Consider the following 13,618-nt stretch of genomic DNA (forward strand, 5'->3'; position numbering starts at 1 on the left):
TTTTGAACTGTGAGACATCTATAGACAGTTTACTTTTGTGAAAGTAATGAATGGATGAGGACTGAGTAAAAATATTGGAGCACAATGTTACAGCAGCCCTGTTGTAAATATCCAAATACAGCAGCTGTTTGTTAGTTCGCAGAGAAATTTCACTCAGACAAGGTACAGCAGATTTAGTTAAGCTTGAATATCAATGATTTGTGAAGTGGGAGTAAAAGCAGTAATGCTTAAAAAAATATTTGCTAATTACAAACCAATTTGCTATTGAGCTTTTTTTTGTTTTTTTGTTGAACATCTGTTCTACATTTGCATGCTGCATGCATGCAGGACTCCGGTGCTGGAAGTGGCCAAAGCACTGAACCAGATGTCACACCTAGTTTGTGTGATCTCTGTTCTGGGGTTGACCTCTTGGTCTCTGAGTAACACACATGTCCCTGGGCTGATGGCCTCTATAGGCCGTACAAGTCTATACAGAAACCTGCATGAATCATTTAACGGAAGAAAAACAGACAGCAGAAGGTAATCTGTGACAGAACTAACATGAAATAGATATAACGTCTTTAAATATATGAAGAAAATCATGGGCTTTTTCCACATCTGACTCAATCCCCTCTAGAGAAAAATGACATTCCTGCTTGTCTTCTTACCGTTACCAAGAATGCTTTGGAAATCCTATTTCTGGGCCCTACTTCCCTCAAAACACACACACACACACACACACACACACACACACACACACACACACACACACACACACACACACACACACACACACGCACACACACACACACACACACACACACACACACACACACACGCACACACACACATATTCACTCATACAACACTAATCTCCCTGTCACAGATTCTAATGGAAAGTATTCGGCTGAGTCCTTCTGGTGAAATAAAGCCCTAATACGAAGTTAGAGAGTCCACAGAAAGAGAAGGTACAGTATAACACAGAGGAGGAAAAGCTCAAAGAGAACACCAAAGAGCCAAGTATATATGTCAGGAAGCATATAGGCCTGAGCGAGAGAAGCCAAGAAAAGAGGTAGGAGGGGACGAAAAGGTAGAATGTGAAAAGCCAAAGGGACACAAAAAGGGAAATACACCCCACATGAGATGGCTTAGCAGTCTTATATCACCCCATGTTTGAGGCTGAGGAGAAAAACAGTTTTTTGAACTTATCCGCGCTGACACAATCAGGGATTACTTCTTCTATCCCCACACAATGTCAGCCTATGACAAGGCTCTACCAGGCTGGCCCAGCTGTGATAACACACATATGCAACACAGGACCAGTGTGTCGGCAGGAATTATGCACAGGCATTCCCAGGGATGCATGAGCAGCCTCTAATGCACGCTTTGAGCTGGGATACTGAGGGAATTCATACAGCTGCAGCATAGGATCAGCGTTTGAGTACATCACGTCTTGTTTAGCACAACGTTGCTTTCTGCCTGTGATTGTGCACGATTCAGCACCACCTTTCTCATGTGTGGACACGGTACTCTGGATTTAGGAATGCGTGGGATTGCTGAGAGCAAGGAAGGTCACTGGGAACATGTAAATGAGTAGAATGATTCAGCTGATCCAAATGTAGGTTGTGCATTAAGTTACATAAAGGCCACACACTAACAAAAGAAGATGTTCTGAGTGTGAAGCTCCCTGCGTTGGGATTGTATTGAACCAAGGACAAACACATTCTGCCTCCAAAAAACTCATTTCTTTTGTGCTTTTATTTCAACTCCTTTCAATTCTTTTTTTTTCCCACATTGTCTCACAACCCTGGATTTTCCAAGCCCACTGATACCAGGCGCGCCGTAGCACAATTTGGTCAAATACAAAATCAGAAAAGTGATACAGTGATGTTACAGAGGAGGACATTTTTAAGGTACACTTCAGTGAAGAGAACCTATATATATATATATATATATATATATGCGTGTGTGTGTGGGTGTGTGTGTGTGTGTGTGTGAACAGAACCACTATTGCAAGTTCACAAGTTTGAAGGAAATAACAAATGAGCTGGGCCCTCTGAGAAACAAGTCAAAATGATTCTTATTTTTTTTAATTTTTTTTAGTGACCTAATCCTTTTTCAGAACAACAGACATTTAAACAAAGCTACACTTTAGAGAGTGTTTTTAGAAATCTGTTTTTAGTCACCAAAAAGTTCAGTTTTTTACAGGAGACACAAATGAAGCTGGTAATTTGTCTTAATGTGAATAGCATTGCACAATTTTACATCAACCCATCTCTAGATCAGCGTGGGGACAAATACTGAACTCATGACGTCCAACAGAAGAGGATGCTAGACAGAAATTTAGAAGGACTTAACATGATAATACCTTCAGACTTGCTCAGCTCAAAATTTAATTGCATGCCAAAGAACATCAATGATGAGAGTTTGTGTCCAGTTTGTGATTGCAAAGCGAGATTTGTCAGAAATAGCATGCCATGCGGATGTTCAAAGCCTTTTTCATTCAGACACTTTAGCACCTTATCACAATGATGCTTCTTTATTTTACCATTTACAGCCATTCTTAGGAGAATTGGACTGAGAAGTAGTTCGTATGATGAGCTCAACAGACACACACTTACACCAGATGCTTGTTAATTGCTGCTGCTGTAGTCTGAAGGAGCCGAGTAAAGAATGTGCAGGTGAGGGGTGTTCTGCTAATTCAGATCAAGAACTGCAGCTCCAAGGAGGAGATTTGGGTAAAAGGGAGGCACTTTGTGACAGCAAGAGTTTAGGCAATCCTGAATGGTTGCCAAGGGAAATCTGACAATTTCTCAAACATGCGTGAAAGATTCAAAGCAAAGCAACACTCCAGATATGTTTTAATATAAAAAAAAAGTCTGTTTCACATAATGCCCTGACTTTAAGTGTGTTCTATCATTTTTGATACTTAGAGTGGCTAATATCAAACCATAGTTATGACAAAGGTTGTTAATGGCAAATGAACTGCTAGTTGGACACAGTAATATCAGGCGATGTTTGAGCCTGTGGGTATAACTTTGAAGCTCTGTGGATTACAGTAAATGTGCAGCAAATTTAAACCTGTGCACAAAATTGTAGTTGTAAAAATCCCTTGAAATTATATGTTGCTCAATCGTACCACTCTGAAAAACTCTTAAAATATATATATTAAAAATCTGAAATTAACAATATTCATGTCAAAGGTCAGTCTATTTAAACTTCTGATCACTACTGCATGAAAAAGTTTTATCTTTCCTAATCTCTTCACTATCCCCTTATTCTAAGTAAAATAACTTCAACTTCACTGGTTTATTTTGTCCCTTGGTATTTTCATGTTTATCTGCTTCTGGCACCCTTCCTCCCTCTTCTCGCTCTTCAAAGACTCTCTACTCTACTCGGGCCTCACTCCACTCACTCTCTGTCATATACAGTGTGTACACTCACACCCACGCACACGCACACACGCACGCACGCACGCACGCGCGCGCGCACACACACACACACACACACGCACACACACACACACACACACACACACACACACACACACACAGAAAGGTGCTGAGCGATAGCACTAACCCCAGGGGACCAGAACAAAGCGAACACTTTTAATCAAACTTGTGTCTAAAAGTGAGGGAAAGGGGAAAGGGGAGGCGTCTCTTGGAGTTGGCCATGTGAAGAGGCTCAAGATGGCGGCCATTAAAAATGCCAACACATGATGCCGATTCTTCCTCAGTAGGATGACGTAACACAGTGTGTAAAAGTGGGATGGGAATTATTTAACAAACCAAAACTCTCAATATGGAATCCATCACACAGCTAACTTACAGCATGAGATGAGAAAATCAATGTGCAGAGATTAGTTTGTCATTTAGATTTCAATTATTAAAAAAAATGATTTAAATGTGTCCTATATGGAGCCAAATGGTTTTATAACAGAAGAGCGAGACCATATGGATCACTTGTCATGTGAAAGCATAGAGGGGTGCTGACTATGACACATAAACATTTTTGTTCCTGACAAGAAAAAGAGCTTTCCAACAGGACTAAGCCGAATGGAGGTATGAAATGTATCACTGGCAGCGCAGAAATGAATGAATGAAATGAGGAGCCTTACTTTCCCAAAGGAGCTTTAGGAAAGACTCCTTTCCCATGTGGAAATCATCCTTGGCCTTCAGGGATGGATTTCTTCTCATCAACATAAAATGGTCCCAACATGAAACAAAATCTTTTTGAAAAGCTTTGAACAACGCAGTTAAGCATGGGACAGTTTACCAATGCCTTAAACATTTTTTTTCAAACCTAAATGTCCCTTTATATCACTCCTATACTTTAAAGTATCGTTAATCATGTATTGAGTATAGACAAAGACTAATTTGATGTTTCCAAACCAGTTGCTGTGACTGCAGATCAGCTTGCTGAAAGAAGATGTGGTTTTTTTTTTTTTAGGTAATAAAAAAGTTGTCTACATGGGAGAAGAAAATTGCTGATCAGACAAAACACAGAGAATCATGGAAACATTTTAAGATATTAAAAATTAAAATGTGCAGACACTTTTTAGCAAAGAAAGAAAATTACATTTCCCCTAATTAGATCCTATGCAATAAAATCTAAGTCAATGTAATTGATCTTGCATCATAATACATCAATATTAGTTGCCTCATTTCTTTGTAGTGCATTGCCATGATATGCTGTGTTTGTTTATCGAAGCGCTGATAGTCAATGGCATCATATTCCCAGGTGAAAAAAAAGTATACTTTAGTATACTAAATTTTAACATACTTTAGTATACTTTTATCGATGTACTTAAACTACTATTTTGGAACAAATTTTGTGCTTAGTATACTTTAGTAGTATTTAAATAGTATTAAATTACAACTAATAGTATATTTTAGTATACTATACGTACTTTTTTGGAACAACTTCAAGTGTACTTAAAGTATACTTTTCAAATATCACATTTCAGAGCTTTATTATTATATTTTGATATAATTATTATATTTTGAGTGTAATAATTCTGTCTCAGAATTATATTAAATATATATATTTAATATACTTCAAATATTTTAAATATACTATTAATATATTAGTAATGTATTTAAATTACACTTAATTTTTCTTTTTGATTTCCTGCTATTGATAATAAACTACAATTTTAATTACTCATAATTTGTCTTTATTCCTACTTTCCTATTTTGTAAATGACATGCCTATGTACACTACAGTAGATTGTTCTAGGCTACAATTACATGGAAAGATTAATTACACAAAATGCCCAAGGTAATTCAAATATTTTGTTTTATTACCGATATTTTAAAATTGTCCAATTTTTTTCACAACTTTATGAACTTTACATAAAGTATCAGTTTACACATCAAAAGTGAACACATGAACATGAAAATTTAAGTGCGACAATAAAACATGAAAGTGAGGATCAACGACAGAACATTCCCGTTCACTGGACCTTACAGAAACCTACAAAAAAGAACAATAGAGCATTTAAACAGAGAAAACATTTGTATTTTAAAGGGAACAGAAAAATGGCAAATATTTTATGTTTATGTTAGAAGTAGAAAAAAATTGTCAGCAATGTCATAGAGTCAGTTGATGTTGGCAATAATTAGGAAGCTGTTTTAAGTGTGGACTTAAGGAGACAAACTAACTTAAAATCTTTCCATCCATGATCTGAAGACAGTGATCCTTGCAGGGTGGTGAGGGGGGCTGGTGGTGCCCATCTCCAGCAGCCATCAGATGAGAGGGAGGGTTCACCCTGGACAGGTCACCAGTCCATCACAGGGCCCTGAAAGTCAACAACAAATAAAAAAAAAGAAAGATAAATGTTAGATTAACAAGAAGAGAAATATTATTTCTTAGTCTTTAGGTTTCATAACACCTGATTTCTCTGGCTTCCTCTTTCATCTTCATTTGCTTAGTTAGACTGCAAACATATGTTGAAGATAAAATCATTGATGAACGAGCTAGAACAACAACCACCTCACAATATCAAAGTCTCTTTGTCTTATGGAGCTTAATTAAAACCAGGTTAAGTTTATGAATTAAAGTATAAGTCCCAACAAACAGCCTCCATGCAGTTATAACATGAAGCTGAATGATTCCTGTTATAATAATCATACAAGTCACAATAAAATGTATAAAAATAATTATTTATGAAACCCACGTAAGTTATATATCTTTACCGCACTGTTTATAATTAAATGAAGATAATTAATAAGCAAACTTACCACCAGCTAGCAACACTTAGCAGCCTTCGTCCCTCCGGGCTCCTTTTGTGACACACATTTCATTTCCATCGGTTGTTGTCCCATTGTGTTGTCGTCTAACTCGGATTAGGATGTCACCTGCTTGAATTTACCAAAATGAGTAACTATTGTCAAGGCCTTCTCGACTTTTAAGGCAATATTGTGCGAATAAAAATGGCGAATTTGAACAGCCATAACAGATAACAGTCTCCCGTGTTCAAGTTTTTTCTTCTCTTTGTGGCGTTTTTTAAATAAATGAAAGTGTGCAATACCGCCACCATCTGGTCTGGAGTATGAACTAGAGCTAATGCCGTTTATTATAAGGTTTTACATCACACACTTGAGAATTGATTGGATACTTTCTTAAAAATTACATCATGATTATCCTTTTTTTATTGTATCCAATTTTAATAAATAGTAAAATATTATTAAGGCACTTAAAAATTCATACATATTCATTCATATTTTGTTCACTTAAAGTATACTTTTATTTAATATATTAAAAGTGTATTTTGGTACAATTATGTTTAAGTGTGTTTAAAGTACTAATTTTGAAATTGGTACAAGTGTATTTTTAGTATACTTCAGATATACTTATAGATAGTACACTTAATAATTAGTATACTTAAAGTGTACTTTCACAAATTTAAGTATGTTTGAAGTATACTAAAGTATACTTTTTTTCACCTGGGTTGGTATGAAATCAAAAGCAAATGTCAAAAGGTCTAGATGATCCTTTGACAATGCCAACATTCACTTCACTGACTTTCATGTAAAAGGAGACAAAGTCATAATCAGTAATAACGGCTTTGACTACCAGATGGAACTTGTCTGAAGCAAGTTGCTGAAAAACAAATCTGAATTGATTATAAAATCAAAGCGCAAATCAGGAGGGACAGAATCATGAAAAGCACGCGTCTGCCACTCCGTTGGCAACATTGTCTTTGTTGTGGTCGATAAAAGGCCAAAGATACTTCACGTCATGATCCTGTTAGATATCAGCATGATTCACTGTGACAAGCTTTTCAGGTTTAATTTATTAGATGAAATAAAAAAAAAAGTCTTGCAGCACATTTACTGCTACGCTACAATTCCCCAAACCACCCTAACAAGACAATAGATACTTTGAATTTTCACATTTTGAAGGTCCTGCTTTAAATGTTTTACATTTATATTTATAGCAAAAAAATGGCTACAAATGTTTTTTTTGTATGCCTGTGTGAGAGTGAGCGAATGAAGTGGGGAGTTGATGGAAGGCAGAGTATATTTTATGTAACACTATGAAGTAGATCAGAGAGCAGAGCATGACCTATTTTTGGGGCTCCGTGGAGACAATATTTCTGTTCCATGTACTGGAAACTATGATTCCTGCACTTCAAAATCCGCTTTTAAAAATCTTGAAGTGCTTTGGAAGAGTGAAACGCAGAGAGTTGCCACTTCACCTCTCTTCAAGGTTGTGAAAAGACATCGGCTTGAAAGCATCTAGAAACTCGTGAATTGTTTACTATAGGTGTCTGCATGCAAGATATAAAATGGTAATTCACCGTTTGACACTGGATTAAACTCGTGTCAACTCCCGTCCGTGTGCCAAGGGGCTCCTGGGTGAGGTAGTGAATCTGAAAGTAATCACTTAAAGTTTCTCCCTCACTTCACTGGAGGTACTAATGCCATATATGTAGATGTATGCATAGTATATTCAAATGCATCAAAAGTATCTAACCAGTCAGTAGTATGTTACATTTTTTTTATGTACTGCATGGAAAATCAAAAGATATAAAATTATTTTATTTTCAAATGTTCTAGTTCTGGTATATTTAAGACCATTATAAACATAGTTTCCAACCAAATTAATGGTTTTCATTTTAGATTGAATATTCACGTGCGGAAAAAATGTTTCACAACAGCCAATCTTCCCAGATCAGATGTCCCAACAAATTTACTTATAGGGGAATTGCCATAGCAAAGCATAGGAGAGCATAGTACATATGTATTTGTCATGATCCGTGTTTCTGTGTATTTATTTTAAGGTTTTTCTGTGTTTAGTTTCTGTCCTGAGTCTCTGTTTCTGCATCTTCCCCGGTGATTGCTTCCCATGTGTGTCCAATTCCTTGAATACCCTCTTTGTGTATTTAGTCCCACCTGTTGTCTTTGTCTCTTGTCGGGTCCTTGTCTTTGTCAGCGTCAGTCTGTCAGTCGTGTAGAACTGGTTAAGTCCTGTGTCGGCGTCGGCTTTCGTTTTTTCAGTCCTCTATCTGTTGCTACCGGCAATTAGCTGTGTGCTATTCTCTCTGCCGTGCCGCGTGCATTGGACTGTTTTGAGCTTCTCCTTATTAAATAATCATCATCATTATCATCGTCTGGGTCTCGGCGTTCATCCTCACCACCACCACCAACCATACCCCATGACAGTATTATAATATATTTGACAAAAACATAATTTTTCTGGAAAATCACCAACTGCACAATTCTTGTTCAGTAGTAAGTAGTGTAAAATAAGTAGTATTTCAAAGGGGCACAAGAAATCTTATGTTTTTTTTAACAATAACATTTGTTGTTAATCTGTTGCTAAGAGACAAGCGTGTTTCCTGGTAACCAAGTGCCACAAAGTAAACATCTGATTTTTACTTTTGCAAAATTTACCAACTGTAAATTTCTTGTGTCTAAGCAGATAAACAGTATTTCAAAAGAGCTTATGTTTTATAAACAATATTACTTGTTATTAATTTGGTGTTAAGTGATGAGCGGGTTTTTTTTTCTGGCAACGAACTGACACGGAGTATAAATGTCTGTTTTATAATATATTTTCCACTAATGACACACAAAAAAAACTAAACATTTTGACTTTTCTACCAGATCCACCAACTGCACAATTCTTCATAAGCAGTATTTCAAAATGGCAGAAGAAATCTTATGTTTTTTGAACAATAACAATATTTGTTGTAAATCTGTTGCTAAGAGATAATTGTGTTTCCTGGTAACCAAGTGCCACGAAGTAAACATCTGATTTTTACTTTTGCTAAATTTACCAACTGTAGATTTCTTTTGTCTAAGAAGATAAGCAGTATTTCAAAAGAACTTATGTTTTATAAACATAAATATTATTTGTTATTAATTTGGTGTTAAGAGATTAACGTTTTTTTTTTCTGGTAACAAACTGCCACGAAGTATAAATCATATTTTTACTTTTGTGTTGAATGTCTGTTTTATAATATATTTACCACCAATGACAAAAAAAGAACTAAAAACATTTTCATTCTTCTGCCAAATTCACCAACTGCACAAGTAGTATACGTGAAGTAGTATTCCATCTTATGTTTTTTGAACAATAATGTTTGTTGTAAATCTGTTGCTAAGAGATGAGCGTGTTTTCTGGTAACCAAGTGCCACGAAGTAGAAATGTCTGTTTTATAATATATTTTCCACCGATGACACACACAAAAAAAACCAACTTGACTTTTTTACCAAATTCGCCAACTGCACAATTCTTGATAAGTAGTATACGTTAAGTAGTATTCCAAAAGAACAGAGGTAATCTTATGTTTTTTGAACAACAACAATATTTGTTGTAAATCTGTTGCTAAGAGATGAGCCTATTTTCTGGTAACCCAGTGCCACAAAGTAAAAATCTGATTTTTTTTAGCAGTAGCCTTTTACCTAAAATAAGCTGTTTAGCTACTTTTTTAAATGTATTAACAATGTTTAGCAGACTGGATGGAGGATGTCAAAATGTGAGACAACATGCTAGTTATACCCCACATGTCACTGGCAGGATTTAGGCTAACATTAGCACTTTGGCTAATTTTAGCTTATGCACTAATTTTTACATACTAAATGGAGTAAGTTCATGTTACTCAACATGCTTGTTGCACTCTACATGGTATTGAGTACATTATAGCTTACTTTAGCACTGATGCTAATTTTTAGCATCAGATCGCTGAGTTCCAACCGACGGGCACAATTTAGCAGGCCCTGTTTAAATTTCTTCAAAAATGTTCTAGTTATCAAACTACATTGTACTCAGAGACATAGTACATGCTACACACTTCAATTGGCATGTTATTTATTAGAGTTTGTGAGGTTAATTTTGGAAATTGATATTTTTTTTGTTAAGAAAGATTGCTAGAAGAGATTCAAATCAAAACAAAAAAAAATGTTTGGCCATCCATGAAGCATAACCTATTTTCAAACAATTTCATTAAATTATACACATTTTTTTTCTAAATTCATACTCCTTTCACATTATTTCATGAATAAAAAAAATCTTTTTTAACTAAATCTGCCAGGGTTAGATGTTTTGGAGCCTATACTTATGGGCTTAAACCTATTTATCTCAACAACTTGCCTGTGATTCTTTTCATATTAATATTTTTATCATTCTCCAATGTCTTCTTAAGTTGTACATTTCATTGTCTAGACAAACGTACAAAATAGATTGGGATTAAATTGTTATTTGCTCAAAAATAAGTATTTTTGGTAAAAGAAGAGCTTCCAAGTACAGTAGAAAAGTTTAGGTGTATTCCACTCTTGAAAAGCGACATACACTTCTGCTGCACACACACACTACCTCACTTCATCCGCAGTGGGATCATTAGGAGTGTTTGAGGAGTAAGTGAAGAGACCATGAGTGTAGAGACTGAGTTTATCTCCTCAGGCAGAGATAGGTCTGGCATTTAGCCCATATCCCAACACCCCTGTCACTGTTCAGAGTGTGAGTTAAAATAGGTTTGTGTAGGAGCCTACTAAATGTGTGACAGGAAATTATCTTAAACTTTGGAAAGCCTTGGGGTCATCTCTTCTCAGTCTGTTTTGAACAAGTTTGAGTGGAGTGGACAATAGTATTTTTCCTCTTAGAATTTTCCGTCAACAAAGCACTTGTGTTTCCTGCTTAGTTAGAGCCAGATATGGATTTCTCTTTCATGCAGTCGTCCGTCAGACACACTAATGACATTAATTGGCCATTACGTACCACTCGGTGAAATGTGGCCTACAGACACTTGAGCATATTTGAAATCAATTCTACATGCGCTGTATGATTGTGTATTTACTCAATTGTGTAACAAATATGCGTATCCACAGTTGAAAATAGTTCCACCCGGATGTGCTCTTTATTTCTGTTTTGAGTCATGTTTGTCTAAAACTAGACTGCATTTCTCTTAAATGTTAGTCAATCCGTCTTCTACCTACCTTCTACCTATTATAAATCCTTTTTCTGACGGCTCATTTTAATGCTTGGAGGCAAACAAGATGAATTTACAAATCTGTCCACTTCATCCTCTGATACGACCCTAATTGTCATCATTTTAATCATGAGATTACACAGCACTATGAGAGTTAATAAGAGTTTGAATCCAATTCTTCCTGGATTCATATACGCCAATTCTTGCCATATATGATCTTTCTTCTTTCTTGCAACCTCTCTGTGTTTCTGCCTTTCTTCCGTTCCTTGTCTGGTTACATAAATTGCTGCAAAGGTTTGGCTGTGTGGGCTGCAGCGTGGAGGTGGACATCTCCATTTTATAAACTTTCATTCAGGAAGGAGTTTCCAAGGTCAGAAGTCGTTCAAACTCCTCAGCCAGTTAGGTGTATTGGAACAAAAGGGTTATTTATGATCCCATTTCCACTGGTTTGCACATGAACACGGACCCTTTATTGTGTAAGCGTTGATTAACATGAATATTTTGAACTAATGGAGAATCGCAATTTAGCTTCATGCCATTATGAAACTGCATAGTTTCTACAATGCTGTTTCTCAATGTGCAGTTGTTGGTCTACTGTTACTGAAGCTGTTTGGGAATTACCAAAGGGATACATTTAAAATATCTCACCAGTTCTGTTTCAGCATCTGAAAAGCACAAGTCTGAGTTTTGATACTGCACAGGAAGTCTATCATTTCCATCTGTGAATAATAGCTGTAATATGTGCCTCTTTTTGTGGCAAATACAAAAAACTGAAATAGCGGACACAGCTGACAAATAAAAAGTGCTGTTAGTGATAGAATAAGAGGTAGGAATGTTTGCATTGAAAGGTTATTTCAGATATATAAAAATGTAATATCATAAATGATCAAGAATATTTAAAAAGCCAGAAATCATCATTTTTTTAAATGATGATTTCATTAATTGAGGATAAAAGTCTATTCAAAACAACCTGACCCTATGGAAACATAACTGACTTAAAGTTGATCTATTTTTGGTAGCTGCAGTCTGAATTTTGACATAAAATTTAGGGTTTAAGGTTGTGCTATATTTGATCTGTCACAAAAGGAGAAGAGGCTAGTGACACACAACACAGTTAAATCTATAAAGGCTGATTAATGCTCATGATCATGTATTTAACTAAACCAACAGGTAAGTGATGCATTTTACTATTTGTCTCACGTGCTATGTCTGTCTCATAGTCCCTGACTACCAAGAGTGGATCTGACACTCCAGGCGGTCATATCTGCAGTGTGACATCAGATGCATTCTGAAGATTTTTCGAGATATTTGCTTGTATTTTTGCTTTTGTGTGTACATTTGTACTCCTTCTGTAAATTTGTTTTTACCGTACCTCCTACTGTTAATAGTAAAGAAAAAAAAAACGAAGCAGAAGAACAGACAGACATCCGATGACGTGCCACTCCCAAACAATGAATGTTCTGAACAATAAGAAAACTGAATCATGCAGATGGTTGTGGTGTGTTTGCTTGCAGGCAGCTGTAAAACTGAAACATAAAAGTCATATAAATGTTTTAGTGGAAACAGTTTCCAGTACTTTGAAGATCGATGTACATTGATTGGCTGTATAAAAACATTGTTTAACAGAATGATTTCATTCAGTCAGATTTCCTGTGTTTTGGTTTTGGGCTTGACTGATTTTGTGCATTAGACTTTGGAACGGTTAGTTGATTTTAAATTATCGAAGGCTGGTGTTGAGATGAAAATGAACATTTAAGCCAATTGTTGTAAAAACTGCAAAAGTAAAGAAAATAGGACAACAAATTAGGAAAATAGGACTTGAATTCCCAGATCAGTAAAAGAATTAGTTCATTTGGGGATTTGGAGTTGAAATTGAGAAAGGATGCTGCATTAGTTGTTCTCCAAGCTGGTTTTGGTAGTTTATCTAGGAAAACTGGGGGATTATTCACTGAGATGCTGTATAACTTGCAAACCCCAAACAAAGTGTACATGACTGTGGGTTTTTCATACCTTGTAGTCAGAAATATTACTTATTTCTTTTCAAATATTCCTGCAAGAAATATTCCTTTTGTTATTAAAAAAAAAAAAAAAAAACGAATCTAAAGTTTTCCGCAGACCTATGGCTCCGTAGTGGGTATTATACTTATTTCTCAGAGTAGCATAATAACTTGAAACCTGATGGCCTGTGTGAAATAGCCTGGG

General features: G+C 35.9%; 1 long non-coding RNA gene across 1 annotated transcript; it reads right to left on the reverse strand.

Moving 5' to 3' along the window:
* Window positions 1-5,260: 5,260 nt before the first annotated feature.
* LOC145554189 (uncharacterized) lies at window positions 5,261-6,487 on the reverse strand. The gene is made up of 3 exons (XR_014090229.1): window positions 6,222-6,487; window positions 5,643-5,779; window positions 5,261-5,454 (listed from the first exon to the last, which is right to left on the reverse strand). It is a non-coding gene; the product is annotated as an uncharacterized LOC145554189 (long non-coding RNA).
* Window positions 6,488-13,618: the final 7,131 nt, after the last annotated feature.

The sequence above is a fragment of the Poecilia reticulata genome, chromosome 2, assembly GCF_904066995.2.
Source record: "Poecilia reticulata chromosome 2, P_reticulata-male-v2, whole genome shotgun sequence".
Taxonomy (NCBI): domain Eukaryota; kingdom Metazoa; phylum Chordata; class Actinopteri; order Cyprinodontiformes; family Poeciliidae; genus Poecilia; species Poecilia reticulata.